The sequence below is a fragment of the Atta colombica genome, unplaced genomic scaffold (genome assembly GCF_001594045.1).
Source record: "Atta colombica isolate Treedump-2 unplaced genomic scaffold, Acol1.0 scaffold33, whole genome shotgun sequence".
In the NCBI taxonomy this organism is placed as follows: Eukaryota; Metazoa; Arthropoda; class Insecta; order Hymenoptera; family Formicidae; genus Atta; species Atta colombica.
In genome coordinates, this window is record NW_017259437.1 from 1,981,909 (window position 1) to 2,004,733 (window position 22,825).

At 35.3% G+C, this 22,825-nt stretch overlaps 1 protein-coding gene across 1 annotated transcript in view; it reads left to right on the plus strand.

Moving 5' to 3' along the window:
• The first annotated feature begins 3,082 nt into the window (after positions 1-3,082).
• Positions 3,083-22,825, plus strand: part of LOC108690578 (frizzled-2) — a 64,714-nt gene continuing 44,971 nt past the window's right edge. Inside the window, exon 1 of the mRNA XM_018197952.1 lies at positions 3,083-3,637. The gene's annotated coding sequence lies outside the window, so the exon portion shown is untranslated. The remainder of the gene's footprint in view (positions 3,638-22,825) is intronic.

Sequence of the window (22,825 nt, forward strand, 5' to 3'; positions counted from 1 at the left end):
AACACATCGGAAAGACGCGCCGCGACGCGCATTATAATCCTTGTATGCGAAGCGCGAACGAAGGAAAGGAGAAAAGTCTGTATGATAAAGGAACGCTGCTTCACATTAAGGCAAAGAGATGCTTGGCGCCTCCTCGCCGGGACGGAGCGAATTCATTGATTTTATGAGTATTCGCCTGATCTCGCCTTCTGTGCATGATTCGGTCGAGGAAAAGACCGTCGGTAATTAATACTCCATCGAATTTCATCCTCTTTATTCATTTCCTTTGCACAATGAAAAGATCCAGATTATAATTAGTTCAAAAGTTTGGAGCATTCTATAATTTTTAGGTAAGAACATGATTCTTCACAGATGTAATTATTTTTATTAAAAAAAAAACTTTTCTTTTTTTTCAATGTACACTATTGGAATAAAATTTATGATTGAAACAACATAAACTTTCACAATGTTATATTTACAGTGTTAGTAAATAAAGGTATAATTGAATAAAATTTATGATTAAAACAATATAAACTTTCATAATGTTACATTGTTAATAAATTTACAATGTTAGTAAATAAAGGTAATTGAATTTTCTTTTCAAAATTTCAAAAGAGACTCCAAACTTTGAAATGATAACGTACACTTATTATATTAGCTCGTGCTAAACATTTTTTTATATTTCATTTACATTAAATTTTTAATTCATTAAACTAATAATTCTTGAAATTTTTGTTGATTATCCTTAGGAAAGGAGTACAAATAATTATTATATTTATTTATAATATTTATACTATTATAAGTACAAATCTTTATAAAGAAGGAAGTTGTGTCAGACCTACCCAATTAGCTAAAAAACAATCAAACATTCCGTGTAAACTCTACTGATGTAGAAATCTAGTAATAATATTGTAACTTGACGAGTTAATCCTTCATCCAATATAATCGCGTTATTTCTTGCGAAAAGACGCCAGTGATTAAGGTTTTCAAATAATCCAATTTAAATAAACTTTGCATGCTGTGTGTCTGTTCAACTTTTACTACCTGTCGAGCCGGTTTCAGCAAGTCAACTATTTGTTAATATCCGTTACAAGTAAGGCTAAATATCCGTGACGAGGATCGTAACTTGCGCAGTCTCAGTTCTGAGAGGCGTCGTTTGGCGACTGCGACCACGACAGCAACCACTATCGTCGAGAATTACGAGCGTCATTATCATCCGGAGTAATGTTGTATCGAGTTCTCTCGCGTCTGGAAAGATACAATCCGGTCGCTGAAGAGTGATATTATCGTCGCAAATAATCCCAGCAATATGACGACAAGTTGCAAGTTGATTACATTCATAATAATCAAAGTTATGACATTTGAATGATTTTTCGAAATAATTAGCGAAGCTATAACTCAATGTGGTTTACGATTTCTTCATGCTTACTTATTCTATTAGATTATCTATATATTTTGTTTGATTTTATTTGGAGAAGATAATTTTTGTTGATTATGCTTTATTTTTTTTTTTGATCCAAGATCTTCGATTGAGAATTTTCAATGTTCACATTCTGTACTCCAAGATTCCATGAACTGGTTCTCGATTATCGACATAAATAACGACTATACTCGAAAGTTATTAATATCTTAATTATAGGCTCTCGTTTTTGCGAGAATGTCTGGTCGATTGGTTCTTCAAAGCAGGATAAGAGTCTGCTTACGCGACTTCTATTATAAACGGCAATATATACGATTGCATACAATCTTTATTAAAAATTCCTCTTCTCGTACAATTGGATTATAAATTATCTGTAACGCTTAAAGCAAAATACAGAATTATTATACAATGTTTAAAAAATAATTATATATTTAGAGCAGGAAGAATACATCAAGACAAGAGAAAAAGACCTAATGGATATAAAAGTGGATATAAATATAAAGATAATAAATATAAAGATCTAATGGGCGAAAGAATTGTCGGAATTCTTATCGATATTTTTATGGACTTTGGATATGTTGTACAAATGTAGAACATAAAAAAATAATAGAAAAATGAAATAATGTTTGTACAAAAATTTAATGGTATGTTGTATTTACATTTTTTTGAAAATGTTTTGAAAATGAAAAAATCCATTATTTTTTAAGAATTGCTTCAATTCTTGTACCTTGTACCCTGTTCTACTGTAGTTTACTGTTTACTGTAAATGTTACTGTTTACTGTAAATTTACTGTTCTATGACATATCCAATGCTTATCAAAATCCATTAACTAACATTTCCACAGTTTCAGAGGAGGTTTCAGATTGTTGGATAAGAACGTTATTATTAATTTTGTCTCTTCTTTAAATAACTTTAAATAATCTCTTCTCATTTGCAATAGTTTCGCTCATTACAAAGACTATCAAAATCAATACTGGATATTTCCGATAATTTCCGTGTCAGTTCCTTGGATAAGATTATTATATTAATCGCTTGTTATAACTCTAATCTCTTATTATTTTTTAAGCATTTTCAACAAATTTTATTATTTTCAATATATTGTAATTTTTTTAAATTTATCTAATATATTATCTCTTTAGCAATCACATTATTCTTATCTTCAACCAGCGAATTATGAGTTATAATTTCACATTAGTGTCCTGGTATATTAGCAATATAGGAACATGACAAAGATATCTATAGCGGACAATCTCATGGGTGGCAATATAAAAATTTTGCGATATCTTCCTAGCGGATTGCGAAGCGTCGCGTTGTCGCGCAATCACGGAGGCACGCACGCGCTCGCGACGGAACCCTGGTCGGTGGAAAATTCGCAATGATAAGCGAGAAGCGCGACGCCGCCCGCGTCGAAATGGGGGAGAAGAGTCAGAAAGAGTGACGGCACGCGGACGCGCGCAGCCGACGCGAGCGTTGGATAAAAGCGAGCGTCACCGAGCGGCGCGTACATTTATCGTGAGTCTACGAAACCGTCAACCAGAACGTCGTCACGTGGGAAGACGCGCGCGATAGCATACGTAAACTACTGAATCATTATAAGACTCGCATTCGGTTTTCGACCGCGACAAATTCCATTAGATAATCGGTGCAAACACGCATCGAAAATGACTTCGTCTGGAGAATTCGAAAAAAGATAAATCGATTTCCGGTGATCTTTCTTATCTTACGTTCTGAACATCGAGTGGAAATTCGAGTGGAAATACATAAGTCTTGTCGCACGGGTGACTTCGTCGAAGTGGCGTGACGATTTAAGGCAATAGCAAATGATCCAGACACGCCAGAGCGCGATTTTCTATCAAGAAGTGACTAAGATGAATAGAACGTGATGGGCCGGGACTAGAATTTATTTGAGAGGAAAATCGTATCGAAGTTACACGGACTGTGATGTCGATGAAGATGGCCGCGACAAACGCAGCGGAATAGAGAGTTGGAAGAGAGCAAAAATACATGAGAAAAGCATTCGTCCGTATGATTGTTCGACGTGTGACGTCAATGAACTGAATAGTGAACCGATAATCAGTGTGATAATTTCATGTTACGTCGATACATTATCAGTAGACAATACATTATCAGTAGACAATACGTGCACGGAACGACGAAGATAGGCATTACTGGAGAATCACGCGTCCAAGAAGCTCGCCAACGTTGCACGACGTAATCTAATCGGAACCGACTGCCAGGTGAGAAGATATGTAGAATCCGCGGTGTTTTTAACCGTTATAACATGTTATCGGAATTAACTGGTTGCTACGCGATCAAATTATCTCACCGGATGATTTGTTAGATGCGCTTCGATCGTTACCTCGAAACAAGACTATCTCGTAAGGAAGATAAATGTCTTCCATAGCAATTAAAAGGAACATAGATATTCATCTTGACAAAATTCTCGTTTCCGTTTTGACAAGGAGAGATGGCTGTGTCTTATCTTCAACTTCGCATCACAAAGTTGATAGGATCGGCTAGTTGATACAAACGGAGGACGATTTTACTTCATGTTGCATATATTAACGATATACATTTGTTATAAAAAAAATATACATGCAGTTATAATGTACAAATGTAAATTATACATAGTGATAATCCATCCAATCTAATCGCTGTTAATTAAAATGATTAATGAGAAAAGTCCATTAACACGCGTGCAAATAGCATAATCGGGCTCAATCAGATTAGTGAGATTTCAATCTCGATGTTGCACGCCTTTGCAGCTCTATTTACGATTTATTTAAAATCAACGCTACAAATCATGAATATTTAACTCTTACAATTAGTACACACGATTAAATTATTCGTGTCCTGCGCATTTCTTTTCTTTGAAATATTAGCAACACCAAGTAATTAGTTATAACACACACACACACACATACGCGCGCGCGCGCACATTTACATACAATTTTTTAAATATATAATTATACAAATACTTTCTAAGGATGTTAAAATATATGTAAGAATTATTTAATTATATAATTTTTGTATATTTGTAAAAAGTGATAAAACTAACTCAATACACGAATGACCTAAGTGTAGTAAAAGACCGAAAAATCATTATATATTAAAAGTTTAGTAATACACGAATTGTTCGCGCAAATTACACACAAAAAAATTTTTGATTCGATGATAAGACCATGATATTCTTATATATATTATGACGCTCTGAAATGGAATTCGATTTCTGAATTATTTCATCACGTCACAATTTTTTTGTCGAAAATAGCTCAATTTTTTAATTATTAGCTTGTATATTAATTTTATGAGCTTGCATATAAAATTATCATTGAACTTATTTTCTCTCTTTTTATCTTAGCTTGCATATAAAATATCAAACCATAAATGGCTCTAAAAATTAGAGGGTCAAATTATTTTTCGTTGAAAAACTAATGTAATAAAGCAATTTCTGATTCGGTTTTAAGTGTATTAAAATACATAAGAATACTAGAATAGTATCTAATTTCCCGACCAAACATTAAATTTTATTTTGTGTGCTTATGTTATTCTTACTCTTCGAATCATAATAACAAAGAATATTCCGTTCTGTCTACATTGCCGTACGTCATGCAATAAGTATCTAAAATCTCTCACTTGTATATCTACAATTCAAATTTGTTCCGCCTCCGCTCATTCATTAGCGTTATACCGGATAATACACTTTTGCTGATTGATTTTATCTTTGTCTTCGCGCGAATGAACTCGCGCTCTCGCAGAAAACTTGATTATATTTCTTTGAATCTAGACACAGTGCCTTCTTTTGACTAGTGTTCCGCTGAAGATCAACAGGCCTTCTGTCGGAGGTCGATTATACAAGCACACAAAATGAAGTTCAGTTTGATCCGAAGATTAGAACATGGCATTTTTATGTATATTTTAACGTTCTATAACCGAATCTGGTATCCAAATTGCTTCATTACGTCACTCTCTTTATTAACGAAAAATAATTTGATTTTTCAGAATTTAAAAACCATTTATGACCTGGTTTTTAATATGCAAGCTGAGGTAAAAGAGAGCAAGTAAATTCAGCGATAATATGCAAGATTATAAAGTTAATATGTAAACTAGTAGTAGATTAAAAATGCGGGAAAATCGAGCTACTTTTTCTCGATAAAAAAACAATCGTGACGTGATGGAGCAATTTGGATATCAGATTCGGTTTCAAAGCGTCAAAATACAAGAATACTATGGTCCAATTTCCGGATTAAAAAAATTTTTTGTGTGGCTGTGTTATTATTGCTAAAATTGTTGTTTTTCTGTATTGCTTTGTACTCTTTCTAAAAAAAAAAATTTTTTTTTTAAATCAAAGGAAAATGAAGTTTAAAATATTGATCAAAATTTACAGTAATTATCCGGAAGTTCTTTCCGTCTGCCAGAGAGCCAGATTCGTTCAATAAACTGGAATCTCCAGCTGAAAATCGGAAAGATGGCAACTAGTGCGGAGGTGGAAAAGTACGCGTACTTTGAGGTGCGCAGGTAAAAGGTAAAAAAAAACTCGACGTTTTTTCTCGCGATTTCGCGTGAACACGTCACGGAAGGGAGGATCTCGCCTGGAAGGGAAGGAAAAGGATTGGCTGGTCAGGGCGTTCCTCGAATTACCGGCGGAATTGCCAGGCGGAATTAGCCGCGGCGCGGTACATCACAATTAATTCGTAATTAAATCCTTTAGGCGGGAGGGAGGAGGCGTGGTCCCTCTTTCGTGCACATCCCGTAGCTCTCGCGTGGGCGGCCAGGACGCTCGAAAGCATGCTCGGGCGAACCAACACGATGATGCCGAAGGGGGCCGCGTATCACCGCGCCGGTGTGACAGCAGGAAATAAAGGGCAAGCTGTGCATTAACGTCGACGGTCAAAGGGTCGCTCGAATATCGACCGAGAGACGGTCGACAGTGTTAAATTGCCATTTGTCGGTCGGGGAATGTCCCCGCTTGTGCTTCGTACCCGCGCTGACTATCGTCCGATATATGTCGTCCGTCTTGTATACTTTGACTCCCTATTGATGAAATCCTAACGCTCTTCATGACATCCCTGTACCATTTTAATGCGTCGTCGAGTATTTCCCTTTGTTTCGGCTCATTTTTTATTCATCATCCCGATCTGCTTTTACACGTGCAAAGCCGCGAGAAAATATTTCGTTGGAGCGAAAGTCATGTTACTCACAACCGACACGCTTTTATAACGAGATCTTTTTCGGCTGCATTTTTTTTGTGTACGTATGTGTATATCTTATGCATTTAAAATGAGAGAGATTTAGAGATATACTTAAAATTTGAAACGAAAGAACAAAAAGAAATATGTAAAAAAAAAGAGAAATGTAAGAAAGTAATAAAACAGACGGAAAGAACGATTTTGCTAGGTACAGATCTGAAAATATATTTGTTATTACTATTAAAATAATTATCTAGAAATTTCATAAGCAATGCTATAAAAAGTTTCGAGTAATCACTAAGCGTTCTACATAATTATTTTTCATTTAAAAATGAATAAAAATGAATAAAAATTTATATTTAATGTCGCTAAAAAAATGAAAGAGAGTTTCTTTAAATCACTGTTAAATTAATATTATAATTTAATATTATAAGTTTTAACTTATAATTAATATTATAAGTTTTCAATCCTAAATTAATATTGAAGTAGATATCAAATCAAATATAGCCTGTGGACGACAGTATAAATACCTATATTAATATTAGTGATGTATTGAATCGCAAACAGTTGTGAACATTAAATAGCAATTATTTATTTGAGAAAAGATTGATGAACGTATGACTTGATGAGAATAAAATTCGGGGTACGATTCATTCTCGGAGAACTCACAAATATAGCTCCCAGATTGTTTACCATAGGATCGTACTCGATGTGGCCGAAGATTACTTTCGCCATCCTGATCGCGTTTCTGATCGAGTTTCCGGGCTGTGCGGAAAACTCGATACGAATTACCGCCCGGGGGTATAATATCGGCCATCCAAGCCTAGTCGCATCCTCTCCGACGCCAAGTGGAAATCCCGTCTGATCCCTTCTGTCGATTTCACGTGCGTCACATTCATCTTCTCTTCACTTCGCACTACGTGATTTTTATTACACTTGTTATTATTATTAAGACACGGAACGGAATGTCTGAAAAATTAAAAATCCTACAACGAAAATTCTAATGATAATAATTAATTCATCAATCATGATAATAGTTAATTTAAACGAATAAATCAAATTTATATGAATAAATCAAATAAAGAAAGAGAACAATTAAATTGGCCGTTATTTGATAATGATGCTATTATTGTTATTAGCATTTTAAAACACTATATAAAGAACTTAAGCGAAAATAGCGCAATTAGTGAATATTATGCAGATTTTATGTGATTACTCTCCGATATATAGGGCAGGGATGTTTTAAGCTTATATCGATTATTTTATTCACTTAGTATCAAATATCCAATGTTGATATTATAGATTCTCGAATCTTTCTCTTAAAAATATCAATCCTCTATGACGGCCGTTTGTGATAATTGTAAAAAAGTTTCCACGACACATTAATTAAAATCATTGTTTACATATACAATAATTATTATAGTTTTCTTTCAAAATTTATTTTGAAAGAAAACTGTAATAATTACGTATCTCATTTTTAATCAAATGTCAATGTAGCAGTCAATTCCAATGCATTAAATGCACGTTATTCAAATTACAAATATGGAAGAATAAAAAAGGAATAAAAGTCTTTCTCTCTCTTAGTTTTTTCTAAAAATTTAATTCTTTATCTATAGTGGAACGAAAATGACTTTAAAAGCGCATATGTAACGGATAGTAGATAATACCTGAACAGCATATAAAATATGTATAACGAAATGCGAATTTTCACATATTTCTCATTTAATATATATGCTTTTCTAAAATATTTATCAAATATTAGGTGTACAATTTTGCTTCCGCCGTTTTTTTTCCGAAATTCGAAGCTTTATTGTAAAAAAACTGGTTATACATTTATGATTCAAAGTATTGTCCATCGCTGGCCACTACTTTCTCCTATCTTTCAGGTAGTGTACGAATCCTGCGTCGAAAAAACTGGTCATCTTTTGACCAGTTATATATATGACCATTTATATATATATATATATATATTTTATATAGCCTCGTTTTTTATATGCCTTCGTTTTTTTTTTTACTTCTTCGACATTTACGTTGTGAGTTTTTAAGTAACTTAAAAAATGACGAAGAACATCGTAAACCTTAAAATATCTCTTTGAAAAAAAAAAAAAATTGCCGAAGAATATTTTTAAAAATACAATTTTAGAAAATATTAAAATAGATTTTGTAAGTAAACTTATTATTATAATACATTATGTGCGCTTAATAGTATTTGATACAATTTCGAATATTTGTTTCACTATATAGTTATGCACTATTGTGATTCGAACTTTTATAAAACATGTTCCACATTACTTGATATTTTTATATTGTCATGAAGGAAAAAATCAGAATACTGTTATAATTAAACAAGAATCAACGAAACAAGATCGATTTTCATTTAATATTAATATTATAAGAAGTCTGGAAGTATTATAATATTATAAGAAGTCTGGAATAAAGAAGATGATTACAAAATCCCATATAGCGCAACATCAGAGTTGCTAGTATTACGATAATTAGCTTCTTGACTCATCTCACGTCGTATAATCGGATGTAGTACTCCATCTTGCGATCGAAAATGCCGACAGAATGAGAAGAGTGAAGTCACATTACTAGTAACGCCATTAGCGTTGCATCAAAGAGATAAACGAATCACGTGCATAAGTGCACTGTGGTAGCTCGCGAGCGTGTTCGTTAAAAAACGCATTATATTACACATATCGGACTTGCGCGAGTGAACGAGCACACTCCGAAGGAACAGCGCGCCGCGACGCCTTTGTCACGTCGTCAGCAAATGAGCCGACGCGACGCGACGTCGAAGGTAGAAGAGCGCTCGAAAATGCTGAGAAGAATCGCTCGCAGAAATCATCGTCACCGAATTCTTGTATTTTCATGTAAATTCACGCCATTGCAGCCGTGATCGCCACGATTCGCCTTTCTCCTCTCCTCCAACGCGTTGCTCGTTTTTGCTTTCGTGTTCTTAACTTGCATCGCGTCGTTCTTCTCCCCATCGTCGTCGCGTCTTTTGTCTGTCTGTTGGTCCGTGCGAACGTTAGGAATTAGTATTCGACGCCGCATTTCCACAACCTTTTTTCGTATGCCGCGAGGCAGGTCCGAGACCGACGAAACATGCAGGAGCAATGGAATTTTTTCTACGACTTTTCCCGCTTTTTTGACGTCGGAAGGGAGATGCGTTCATTGCCGGTACGTATGCTGAGCCGGACGTACTTCGAATGCGAATTGTCGTTTACCACAACTACAGTTAAAACGTATAATTCAGGTTCTTATACGACGAATGTAATACGCGCGCATACGAAAGAAATATTAACGTGACTACATTGCATCTCTCCATGATGAGAAACTGTAGTAAGAAAAAAAATTAAGTCAGATTGATATAATTGAACAAAATTTTGTTAGTTGATTAGCGACGGTTTTTCAAAGATTAATGTCAATGTATGCATTTCTGCTAATATAAATATACTGGACAAAAAGTCTTGTTACACATTAATTAGAATTTTCGTAGATTCCAGAAAAGTACAGATAAGACACAGTTAAAGCTATCAAATATTTTAGATAACGAAATTTTTCGTCTGATAATTAGAATTTGCTTTGTACTTCCTATTGTTGGTACAAAGAAAACATTTTTTAACAATCTCAAAATATTTTTCTCTGTTTAGATTAACTATTTCGGTTTACTTATCTTTTTAACTTATCTTTTTTCTTTTTACTCTTTATCTTTTTCTTAGAAGTAATGAAAGATAAAAAGCTCAGAAAGAGTTAATTTATGCTGCTAAAAATGGAACTGTAAGATATATTTTTTTTAAACTTTGTTACTTTTGCATTTGCGAGTTAACAATTCTGAGAAAGGAGATTCCATAAAGAAAAAGATATTGACTAAGCTCTTACTTATCAAAATGCATTATCGACGCTTTGCCTTCTTTTGAGTGCTAAATGTAAGGACGTCACTCACATCGAAATACCAAAAATCCAGTTATCTATCTGTTCTCTCTTCGTTTTAGCAGGCAAGTATCGATCGTTCTGTAGGAATATTGTTATGTCTCAACGCACGAGGATGGAAGAACGACGGTTCTATCCGAGAAGAGGCTTTCAAATAGACGAGATTAGGCCGCATCGAAAGTACGTAAATCCCTGTCAAAACAGGATTTTCAAACGTGCGACCTGAAAAGCAGGCCTTATCGTTTCAGGTCTTTAAGCATACCGGATTAGTTTTGTACGTTGACAGGTATGTCGCGCGCTCGGACGACACGAATCCGAGCGATCGTGAGGCATATTGATGAGACCAACCATCGGCCCGTTAAACCACATCGGGTTAAGAAATTGATTTTGTGCGACAAACAATTCCCCTGCAATATTCAATTTGTATGATAATGATAGTAATCACGCAAAACAAAGATACAATTACAGATATGAGTATGTACATTAGTGAAACGTTCTATATAAACACGTGATATATATTTGGTGAAGTTCGAAATTGTATTGTATTACAAAAAGCAAAAAAAAAACGATTTTATTCACAAAACATTATGATTCCATCGATAGATGTATTTACTGAAGTACGTCACGAATATCCCAATTTTTAATTTTTTCAATTTTTTATAAATTATAAAATTCACACAAAATTATTATCAAGATTCGTTTTTTTAGATGAATAAAGCCTTCTTATTTGTTATTCATACGTCAATCGATATATGAATAACAAATTTTATCTTAATAATTTTTTATTTTCTTTTAACTTTTATTTTATATCATGTTTTATATAGTGTTATTAATATTCTATTATTTTACATTTCATTTTTCTAGCATTTATTTGTTGTATAACTGAAATATCTCCTTAAAGATAGATGTTCTATATTCTTGTATCAGTCCTTTCTATTGTTATTTTTTTGCTAAAAGTATCGTGACTCGATTTTGCTCCTTCCGCTTATCCCTCATCGATCCTACGATTAACTTGCAGCACTTTTGCTTGGCTAAACGAACGATAGGTATCTCGTAACCGAGGTTAAATTGCCATTATTTATACGCGCGGCACGTGTCTCATTGTCTCGTTACTCACCGGATAGATCGTCTACCATGCGGCAATAAAATAATGAAATGTCCGCGTGCGCTTCCGTAGCACTGCTTCGTGCAAGATAATCATGATGTCCGACAGCCAATTACATATTCGAATGCTGGATTACAATGAGAAGTACACGTAGAATGATAAAATCTTTTTACTTGATAGAACAGAGAAGAAAACATGAGATGTAAAAGAATTAATAATGTTAAGAGTGCCATGTGAAGAAAAAAAGATATAAGATAGTACCTTAAATGGAAATTTTACAGTAAAATTGCCATATCATTATGATGTTATATCATATTATTTGGACAAGAAAAAATATTTCTCTTTGTTTTATTAATAAATAATATTTTTAAAGATTTCTTTAATATTTTATCGATTTAGTTTGCTCCGCTTGTCATTATTATTAAACAAGGTCAGTGCCGGTTCTAAAGCAGTCTCGCGTCGGCGATTTATTATCGATAAAGAGAAGCATCACGCCGCAGCATCACGTAAAGCGCGCTCAATGAAAAAGTAGATCACGGATGGAGGAACGAATGGTGGACGAGATACAGGAAGGCGGCGGCTGGGCGGGGAAGGGTTGTGGATGGGAGTGAGGAAAAGGGGTGCAAGGTAGCGACAGGGAGCGCCCGTAACTAACGCACCGTGAAATCTACTAGGCACGCGCCATTTCACTTAGCCCACGGCGGCTCCTTTTCCATGCAACCGCGAGCGGTGTGGCTCTTCTTCCCTTTTGCCACGCCACGCCGCGATCGCGCTCGTTGGTTTTCCGTCGTCGACGACGATCATCGATTCTCGAAAGTCAGATACAGCTATTCTGCGAATCCACAACGCGAAGAAGAAAAATACAACATTCATCTCCATCTCTTTTCATCGTCGACGAAGTGAAACAGCGATCGTTCTATTTTCCAATCGCGTAGTATACGCGACGAAGAAGGCCTCGAGTACGCTTCTCTTTCTCTCTTTCTCAGCGATCGAAACGCTGACGTAGTTATCGTCGACCGTCAAGAATTTTCGCTTTCGCGTATTCGCTTTTGCTATGTGCCACGGACCGTAACAATGCGTCGACCACTTTACCTCTGTAGCTAACAACTTTCCTCGATAAGTCGCGCGGTAGGTCGTACAAAGCCTTCGAATATTCAAAAGAATTTCTAACTGTCTCTCCGCGTTGCTGCTGGTTGGCGAGCGGAGCAGAGCGGGGCTCGAGTTGAAACGCGAAGGGCAACGAACTTTCGTTGAAGTCACGACGGCAGACACGGTAAACGCTACACTAGGGATTCCATAGTAGTATGTGTCGCTTAAATAAACTTCAGCGAGAATAGATCGTCGAAGTGGAACATTTGATTTCAGCTGACTGTCAACTGAAGGTGTACGTGCGGTTTTTACCACGATGCAAAGAACGATGTACTCTCAGCTTTTACCGTGAGAATTTAACCGAGGCGTTTTGCTGCACCTAATCAATTCTTTCTAGAGTTTGTTGGTTGAGCTTTATCGACCAAACGCTTTTTCTTGAGTCTGTTTCTTATTTTTTTTTCAATTTTATTTTTTTCGAGTATTGGTATCTTATATAGAGTGAAGTATAGCACTTAGAGAAATATTTTCAATCATTTTTTAATAGAGAAATAGTTTGAATTGGAAAATTGTTTTGGGAGATTACTGGTCTCACACACACACACACACACACACACACACACACACACACATACATTTTACCAATATTGTAGATAAATTAATTCGTAAGTTCATATTGCAATATTGCAATTAATACTATTCCCTATTTTTTTGCAATAAATAATGACGTTAGTTAAAATATTAATTTTCAAGTTAAACGAAATTGGAAAGTCGCTCGATACGTTAAAAATATCGCATTCACGAAGGGTGATCGATCAGCGTGACAGTTAAGACAGGCGAAAGAGATGTATGAGGTAAATGTCGCCGAGCATCAAGATTGCCCAGTTATCTGAAAGAAAAATCAATTGGAAAAATTGAAAGAATTACGTTTGACATATGTTTAAGAAACTCTCAAGAAACCTCCATTATTTCTTTCTCTCTTTCTCTCTCTCTCTCTCTTTCAAATCCCCTCTACGTACAATTTATTCTTTCCCTTTTCTGCATCCTAATCCTTTCTTCTTATCCCTTCGTCTTTAGTGCTATATCGCACCATTCCCGAACCACTATGTACGTTCATACTCGCGTCTTCGGGGATCCTTTTACCGTGTGGTTAATGGAGGGATGAGGTGTGAACGAAGAACCACAAGTGGCCCGGAAAGGGCATCCCTTTTCGCCCTCGGTGGTAACTCAATCCGCCGGCCGGCCGGCCCTGCCATCGTTCGCGACTTTCACGGAGTTACGCGTTTTCCTGCCGACATTACATTCGATATATAGTACACGGGGCATCGCTAGAGGTCCGATCAGCCACGGTCGATTGGAGCTACACCCTTACACTACGGGAATAAGCCGCGTACGCGGAAGAGAGAAAGAGAAAGACAGATAGAGCGCGCGCGCGCGCGAGAGAGAGAGAGAGAGAGAGAGAGAGAGAGAGAGAGAGAGGGCCTAAGGGGTTGGCGAATCGCCAGGATTCCCCCCGAAACGCCGAAGCGGAGATATCACGGTGTGGTTGGTGATTCACGTGCGCGCGAGCGAACAGTTACCGAGCGACGATGCAACAAATTAACCGGCAGTAATTGGTTGTCGTATAACGTTACCTCGCAATTCGCGGAATTCTCTAGGGATACCCGCGGGCATATATACGTCAAACAGCTGTACACCGTGTTATTTCAATAGCAGACCAACCATTCGGTGTGTATTATCTACATCACGTTGAATCACTTAATCTCGGAGGCGTAAGAACGTAAAGAGATTCTTTTCTAAACGTTAGGCTCTTCGTAAGTTTAGATAGAGATTTATGAATGTTAAAACATGCCGCGCGCGCAGAAAGAGAGAGAGAGAGAGAGAGAGAGAGAGAGAGAGAGAGAGAGAGAAAAGAGTTAGCATTTTTTAAAAGGATGAACATAGCGTACGTTGAGAGAGCATGAGCTGAAAAATAACTATGACTTCTTTTACATCTATATTTTTTATTTTGTGTATTTTTGTTTTGTATGTATCATAATATATATTATATACATCTTATATATATATAGAATATCTATTTCTAAAACAGTAGGATATTAATTATATAATTCACCTATTTCTCTTCAGAAACTTAATATAGAATTTAATTAATATCAAGCTAATCGATGAAAAAAAAGAATTGCGCAAAAAGCTTAGCACTTAAAATACATGTTTTTATTTGTTATTACATATGCAAATAATTCAGTCTTAAGGATATAAATTTTTAAAAGAAAAAAAAACGTCAACATTATTATTTTTTTATGCACAATCTTTATAAAAATATGAAATATTAATTATATTTCGCTAGTAAATTTCCGAGATTTTCTGAAGACAACTGTGTGACAGCTATGGAGTTAAAACGTAATGAATATCAAGAATTAAAGGGTCGCTTCCCAAAATTAATTGGCGTGCGACAGCCTTCGCGGCAGCCGACAACCAGCCGACGTAGTAATTGGGAAGAGAAACGAGAAGACCAATTGTGGCCACCTGTTCTGTTATGGGTGCGTAAACGAAAGGGGCGCCTTAAAACACTTCGCGTACGCGTTTCACAATTCCCAGCCATTACCTTGTTTCAAAGCATCCCGTTGAGTACACTCAAATAATCCCCAAGCAAGACCTTGGGCATGAATGCTCGCTAAAATTTTCAGCACTGAGTACACAGATACCTCTCAACATTAATTAAATTTGGAGTAATTAACATTAATAATATTAACAATATTAGTATTATATTAGTATTATACCAAAGTTTTGCTCTCTTAATACTTAATGTGTAATCTACAATGTGCTTCTTGTTTCATACTTTTTTACATTTTGCCTTTTTGTACCGTTTTACTGATAATCGTAAATATTACAAAATTATATTTCTTATCACATATTTTCCGTCTTTTCCAATATTTATCAATTTTTATCTTGTATAAATGAAAACAAAGAAATAGGATAAAAGGCAAAAGACAGGAAATAAAAAAATGATAAAAAGCAAAGATCTACAAATTTACATGTAGATTAGCTCTTAATGTCGACACAAAAAATGAAAAGTAACATTATATCAATGTTACAATTACGCACTTAACAATAGATATATGCTTTTTATACTTGCATTCTTGCGAACTGATGCACAATAAGTTGAAGTGAAACAAACGTATATTTGTTTCATTTCAATTTATTACATTGTGTGCATCAGTTCGAAAATGCAGAAATAAACAACAAACCTAATATACACATGATACATGATAATTACATTGTTGAGTGCGAAATTATAACATTAATGTCATATTACTTTTAGTAATGTTACCTTTTGTCTGTGTCAATTGAATATTCAATATAGATCAATTTGTGACAAACATTAAATTTCATCCTTTTTTTCTCTAAAGATTAAGACACTTTGTATAATTAAGTATAATTAATTTTTAAATATAAAAGAATTACAAGTTATGTTCAGCTTACTTGAATAGAGACCTCGCTTTAAAACCGAGAGGGAAGAAGAGAAAGTACAGTCATTACAAGTCACTAACCGCCTACATGGTTTACGCGTGAAAAGAAAATTTACACTACACAATACACGCATAGACCGTTGTTACTCAAGTAGATGGGAAGTTGATAGTTTCTTCACGCTACTCATCTGGCTGAACCAGCAGTAGCATAGGTCATCTATTTTATTCATATAATCTTGAGAAACGTTTTATGTGACGACTGATGCATCATGTACGCCATGAAACGCGCAACTTTCACGAGTTCTCCTTTATATTAGAGAAATTAGGACTCGATCGTCTTTATCGGACGGACCCGTTAGTAAGTTTTTTGTCTCCGTACGTCTCGAGGGGATAACGGCTCTCTCGAAAACTTAATAGCGAGCAAGCCTTGTGAGGCCTGTCAACTGTTTTCAACGTGCCAACAAGCGACGGCTTATTCCTTCCCCGAGTTTCTCGTTAAGCGATGCTTACTACAAGATACAAGAGACGTAGGTAGAAACATCTTGCTATTTCCCAGGGTGCACGAGGACGCACGATAAACATCACGGTTGAGACAGCGTCGAGCTGTTTTTCGAAGAGAGCCAGGTAGAAATGCTCGAGACAATTTTTAACGACGGGGCTACTACCGTCACCTACTATCAAAATAACACACCTAGCTGTTCTTGAGATGACGGCCTCTTCTCCTTCAAGTATTTTGTTCGTTGTTCCGACATTTGCTACCCACCTGTGGTGATCATTTGTATCACCACAGGTGCACTCTTTTGTAATCAGATTAAACATATATTATTGAGATTCAATAAATTTTTCAAACAATGCAAAAAATGGTTATCACAAACCCACATGACGAGGTATACACGGTTGAGTTCATAATGTCAAATTGTATTTGAATTATTTTTAATTGTTTTTATAGGAATATTGTAACAAAATGTTATTTAACTCAAGGCATTAGGTTATCATTATTATTATATCTCTTTCTAGGTATGACAGGTATACCTGTAACGTCAGAAATTGGAAACTTATAGTTAACTGTCTGGTGTAAAATTAATTTATCATAAATCTTCTTCCCTTTAAGATTAATTAGTAGATAAAGATTAAATCGAAAATTTCTCTTTCCGAGGAGGAAGAGAATGATGGAATAATGTCGATGAATTCAAGCGTATAGTTTCTTGAAAAATGTCATTGCCAGCAGCGAGAGATGATTACACAGTCAGAAATTCTGTAGGAAGTTATAGAGTGAGATTGTATCTTAATGCTTCCACAACGGGGGGGAACAAAGTTTATTTATCGTCATTGGTACGCTCTGTCGCCTGTTTGTCATTACGAGTAATGTAGTTTTAATAACTCTTAAAGTTTCTATTCTTCGTTAACAATCCCGCTTCAACAGTTTCGTCCGCCATTATATTGTCGTAATAACGCAACGTGGTGCTCCCTTCTAGCGGATGCGAGGTGCAAAGTTATCAGGATGGATGCACGCGGTCAAGCAACAACCGCTGTATCTGCCATTTCTTTTAGACGAACGGCCGACATATCATATGTCGCGTCCGTTTTTCGCTCGCATATATCTTCCGCGACGCTTACAACCTCTTTGCCTGATTCAGCCCGTGGCGAGTGTCTCGTTTCACGAAACCGACCGGCCAACCAAAATGGGTAATAGGATCTACCGACGGCAAGTAGTCGGAAGTCTCTCGCAAGAGATGGAACAGCGCAAGAGAATATTCAAACGTTGCGCTCTTGCCCCTATAAAACCATCCACGTTAATGACACCAATAAATCCTACTCCATACCGATCTTCGGGGGCATCGTTGGACGTGGCATCGTATTCGCGGCGAGAGAGTGACGGCGGGAATATATTTGTCATGAGAACCACTGCGATATCGCTTGTCATAAGTCACTCAGCGTGTGGTGTACAGCGAACACGGGCCCGTAGAATCTACAGGCCCGTTCTCGACTCCTTCTCTTTCATTCTATTTTCCTTAGTCCCTCTTCTCGCGTTCCCTCCATCGGCCTTCAATTCCTTTTTTTATCAGCCATCCTCCTCTGGTCCGTCCCTCTCTTTCTTCATCGCACTCGCACACGTTCTCTCGTTATATATTCAACCAGTTGATCCTACGAACGTTTTACGAACAACTTCCAACAGACCACGACCAGGACATTGCGCGTCTGCCCCGCTGGGCGCCCCATCGCTATCGAGCGAGTTGTTCATTCCGCACGCTAATCCAGTTGCGCCATCGAATTCGGTGCCACGGTGCGATGTGGTTTAGTCGTTAAGCGAGACAAGTAGAGAAAATGCTGATAATTCATTTTATGATCTACGTTAAGATAAATTCTATGCGAAAGGTAAGGAGAGGAAGATGATTCATGATTATTTATTATACACGTCTTGACATGAATTATAACGAATATTAAAACATTATATTAAAAATATTAACTCATTGCTTATAATAGAATCAACTAAACAATATTATATACAATATTATATACAATATTATATACAATATTATATATAATAGCGTAACTACAAGAATTTTTTGGTTACGATTCTTTGTATAGGAAAAAAGAGAAGTGATCTCGCATATGTTTCTATTTCATTTTTAAGAATTGTGTAATGCGCAATCTTTTTTTAAAAATCGTTTTTAGAGAGTCATTTTTTAGAAACAAATAAAATTTATCTTTTAGACCACTATGTATTTAATGTTTATTTCATTTGCATGCCTAAAATAAAAAAATATAATTCTATATTTTGAGCTATGAATCGATAGGTTGCAAAAAATTTATAGATGGGCTGCAAGTTGACTGATATAAATGATTACACTGCTCCATAATGATTTTGTTAAATGATTTTAGCTGATTCTTATGTATTTTTTACACTAATTTTGAAAGTAAGATTAGAATTATTTATTCTGTTCTGTAATTTTTTATAACCAGTATCTCTTTTTAAAATAATGAGCCTTACAGCTCATTATGTGGGATCTTTTTCTTTATTAAAATGATTTTTTTAATGGGTTTTATAATGAATAGAAAATCATGTTAAATTGAGTAATTATTCTCTATGAATTATTTATTCATATCTAAACAGAAGAGGAATTTATACGTGATATATAGAAATACGTGATATATAGAAACACTGCTCTCTCTCCTCATAAATTTAATAGATTCATAAATAAATAGATTCGAATCAGCGCAAAAAATACATACTACAAGAAACACTCTGTCAGATCAATTTAACGTAAGAAAAATGAAATTTTGTCTATCAATTATTATGTTATTCGCAATTTCTAAAATACAGCATCTCGATATTGAATAAAATTGCTTTGACAATTACTTTATAAATAGTAACAAACAATAGAATACTATGGATATGGATATTATTTACAACAAATGATCAACACGTGTAAAGATTTATAACAGTCATAAAGCGAAGAGAACTCCAGAAGGTGTATGTATCCCAGGTTTCCGATTTCGAGATTTTTTTTCTTCTTGCGAGGTCTAACGCTACTTCGAGAAGGAGGAGAAATTTCTCGCGCTGCGAGCCCGATGTGACAGCGCGGTATCGTGTAACAGTTTATTCCGAGTCTCGAATTTCCCGGCGATATTTAATCGATCCCCCAACGCGAATGAGAAAAGTTCGTGCGGCACCTGGAAGTTAATTTAAGTTTCGAATTTCGAAGATATTTTCCCGCGACTGATCGCGAACCACGTCGATATCTTCAGCACGGGAAGACGCATAATCGCTCGCGCGAGTATCGTTCAGAAATAGCATTAAGCATCTGGTGCGTTGCTTTGAGATAGTTGTAGAATTGATTCATGGACCACTGGTAAAATATACACGCGGAAAAGAAGGTCGTGAATTATGAAATCTGCGTGTAGCCGAAAATGCTAAATTTGCTAAATTAATCTTTTCGTGATTGTATCCTCGGGAATTTACAGACGGCGTGACTTGTTCCAGACGATGTAAATCCATACCATTGGAATTATCTTTTTATTTAGCATCCAATTTATATGTGGCACGACACGCTCTTACTTACACGATTGTTTTTACGCCTCCTGAATATAAAATGTTCCATCTTACACATTTCTTCCTCTGTATGTTTTCTCTTTCTTCCTCTCTTTCTGCGATTCTCTTATTCTCTCTGCTAGAGTACTCGTTTCCGCTTGCCACCCGAAGTCGACATGACGATCATCCACCAGGCGAGAAACGATCGAGAGAGGCAGAGGAACGGGGAACAGGAGGAGTTTTAGAGAGAAGGAAAGAGAAAACATATAATGTCTATTCATCACCGATCGAAGATGAACGTTCTTTTTAAGGGTCTGCTAACGTAGCATGTATTTGAATATGAAAATATACCATGAATTAAAATAACACTGAGCTACGGAGCGCGATCTTAAATAATTCATGGGAATTTTCACTTCACTGCGATGTATGCTCAGCGTAACGATGATCCCGATACCGAATTCGATCTCCAAGAATATCATGGGTGAATATCAGCTATTTTTAGTCGGTACGAAAAGTTTTTCAGCTTGCAATAGATAAAAAAGAACCTTTTCCAACTTCACTGTATCCTTTCGAAGGTAGTTACAAATTCCAATTCTCTCAACTATTTTCTTTAGCGTATTGAAACTGAAAAGTATAAAATTGATGTACACATCATCGCCTGCAAAAGTTCAAAATATTATCAGCGAAAGAAATATTATTCTTTTATGATTATTGTTCCATAATGTGATCAAGCATCACAAACTATTAATACAACATAAAAAGGTGTGTAATATTAACTGAATCAAATCACGCACAAAGGATACATATATCAAAGAGGTCTTTCTATTTAACGTATTGACAAGCAAACGATTTTCCGTTTTTAAACACAATTGAATGAGATTTCCTATTTATTATAATATATTATTATTATCAAAGCATTATTCGACGCTTTGAGATAAACTCTCTCAATTATAAAATAATATTTTTTAAATTAATTATATTTTTAAAAGTTATTATTAATATCTGTAAAAGATTAAACAGGCAACATATACTGTATAAATAAAAAAATATATTTTAATATAAAAATAAAATTATAATTAAGTACAATTAGACGCAAAATATTGTGTAGAAAATATCGTTCTATAATTTATAAAGGCGGTACATCAAACAAATTTTCTGTAAAGGTCAATATGTGACATGGCAACTCTCCGACAATATATCTTATATTTGTTTTTTTTTGCAAATAGCATATAAATTGCCTTTTAATAGTAAAAATAATACAGCAAAACGTTATATATCTGTTATATTCCCAGAAATATTGAAAGAATAAGAGATTTAGAGTTTTTTAAAGTTAATATACTTTTATGGAAAGGCTGTAAACTTTTGAGAACTCTTTTTACTCAGTATCGACGAAGCGTATTGTGCTTGCATACCTCTTTGAGTTCAAAATTTATGGTTTATAGATGTTTAAAGTTCATCGGGGAATATCCTGCAAGCTATAAATAAAGGACTCAGTTTGCGGGCATGGGTAATAAGAGCACCACACAGCAGTGCAATTAAGGCAACTTACCGAGACGGCAAATGCGATTTGAACTGACTTACGAACTTTTCACGCTGAAAAGAAAACTTTCGACTGTAATCTCGGGATTTATGAGTGCCCGCGCGTTCATGTCGTAGTAAATATCGGTAGTTTTCGCCCTAATCTGTAGCCAAGCATACATTATCTCATTTCATACTTTCGAGACGTTACTGCAAATCCTGATAATTAATTATTACGTTGCATACATACTTATATTAAAGTCACAACATTACATTAGTTCTTTGAGCGGGACTTTCCTTATGGCCAGCCGTAGAATATGTCACATATCTTCTGGTCTTATCATTATTTATCTAAGTTCGATATTCAGGTAAATAGGACCACCATGCAGTTTGTACACAATGACACAGAGATTTCTTTATGTCCGATTGTCGAAAGGGGCTGTTGGAGATAGCCACATAACGGTTCGAATCTTTTTCCGTGACTACTGTAGTTACGCGACGATAGATAAGACGACTTATCTTTCGTGAAATACTGGATAATGTCTCAACATTCTTATCCATCATACCCATATAAACGCTTGTACAATATTTTATGTGTTATTTCAGTTAATCATTTTCCGATTATATTTATCTCCAAAAGAAGTTAAGAATTTTCTTATATTTCTAAAAGTTTTTCTTCTTACTCTGTAGGATTCTAAACATTTTTTACTTACTTACGTAGCAATTCTGATAAATAGCTGAAAAAACTTCGACTATACAATTAAGAACATCACTAAAACATAATAATATAATTTCAATTTCACCATTGAAGTATAATGAAAAATATTATAATAGCTGTAACCCAATGTGATAATTCTTAAGCTAAAAGGTGATCATTATTACTGAGACATCGATATATTTTACTTAAAGAGGTTTAAAGAGAAGGAGGTAAGCGCTTAGACGGATTATATCTTATAATTTCAATACATAAGCTTACAATTTATATCTAGTAGTAGACTTTATAGATACAAACAAGAACTTGATTTAGCTTTGAATTATCAGACTATCTTGGCTAAAGAAAGCCGGAACTCGGATGGAAAGAGAAATCT